The sequence below is a fragment of the Cebus imitator genome, unplaced genomic scaffold (assembly GCF_001604975.1).
Source record: "Cebus imitator isolate Cc_AM_T3 unplaced genomic scaffold, Cebus_imitator-1.0 Scaffold404, whole genome shotgun sequence".
Taxonomy (NCBI): Eukaryota; Metazoa; Chordata; class Mammalia; order Primates; family Cebidae; genus Cebus; species Cebus imitator.
Window position 1 is genome coordinate 721,696 of NW_016107719.1, and position 1,773 is coordinate 723,468.

Sequence of the window (1,773 nt, forward strand, 5' to 3'; positions counted from 1 at the left end):
AAAAAAAATAGGCTGGGCGCGGTGGCTCACGCCTATAATCCCAGCACTTTGGGAGGCCGAGGCAGGTGGATCACGAGGTCAAGAGATCGAGATCATCCTGGTCAACATGGTGAAACCCCGTCTCTACTAAAAATACAAAAAAAATTAGCTGGGCATGGTGGTGCGCGCTGTAGTGCCAGCTACTCGGGAGGCTGAGGCCGGAGAATTGCTTAAACCCAGGAGGCAGAGGTTGCAGTGAGCTGAGATCACGCCATTGCTTCCCAGCCTGGGAATCAAGAGCAAAACTCCGTCTCAAAAAAAAAGAAAATTAATTAGCCAGGTGCGGTGGCACACACCTGTAGTTCCAGCTACTTGGGAAGCTGAGGTGGGAGAATCATTTAAGCCTAAGAGGCCAAAGCTGCAGTGATCTGTGATTATACCACCATGCCCCAGCCTGGGCAACAGAGCAAGACCTTGTCTCAAAAGACTAGCTGGTCACAGTGGCTCACGCCTGTAATCCCAGCACTTCGGGAGGCCAAGGCGGGCAGATCATGAGGTTAGGAGTTCAAGACCAGCCTGGCCAATATAGTGAAACCCTGTCTCTACTAAAAATACAAAAATTAGCCAGGCATGGTGGTGCGTGCCTGTAATTCCAGCTACTCAGGAGGCTGAGGCAGGAGAATCGCTTGAACCCAAGAGGCAGAGGTTGCAATGAGCCGAGATCACGCTACTGCACTCCAGCCTGAGTGACAGAGTGAGACTCCATCTCAAAAAAAAAAAAAAAAAAAAAAAAAAAAAAAAAAAAAAAAAAGATGAATGAATAAACAAAATATGGGGTACACAGACAATGGAATATTATTCAGTCATGAAAAGGGGTGAGGTGCTGATACACGCTATATGATACAGTATAGATGAAACTTGAAAACATTTTGCTCAATGAAAGAAGCCAAACGCAAAAGGACAAATATTATATGATTCTACTTATATGAAATATTTACAATAGGTAATTTATAGAGACAGAAAGTAGATTAGAAGTTACCAGGGGCCGAGGGGATGGGAGAACCACAGAGTTATTGTTTAACGGGTATAGAGCTTCTGTTTGGGGTGATGAAAGAGTTTTAGGAATAGATGCTGCTGGTCGCACAACATTATAAATGTAATTAATGCCACCAAATCACATATTTAAAGATGGTTAACATTGGCCAGGCGTGGTGATTCACGCCTGCAATCCCAGCACTTTTGAGAGGCTGAAGCAGGTAGATCACTTGAGGTCAGGAGTTCGAGACCAGCCTGGCCAACATGATGAAAGTCCATCTCTACTAAAAATTCAAAAATCAGCCGAGTGTGGTGGCACATGCCTATAGTCCCAGCTAACTCAGGAGGCTGAGGCACAAGAATCACTTGAACCCAGGAGGCAGAGGCTGCAGTGAGCTGAGGTCGTGCCACTGCTCTCCAGCCTGGAGGCAGAGTGAGACGCTGTTTCAAAAAAAAACAAAGATGGTTAAAATGGAGGCAGGCATGGTGGTGTGAGTCTGTAGTTCCAGCTACTCGGGGAGCTGAGGGGTGAGGACTGCATGAGCTCCAGAGTTTGAGGCTGCAATGAGTTTTGATTGTGCCACTGCATTCTAGCCAGAATGACGGAGCGAGACCCAAACTCAAAAAAATTGGTTAAGATTGAATACTTTTGTTATATACATTTGGCCACAATTTTTTAAAATTAATAGTGGTTTTTTTTTTTTTTTTTTAACAGGGTCTCACTTTGTCACCCAGGCTGGAGCGCAGTGGTGCAATATC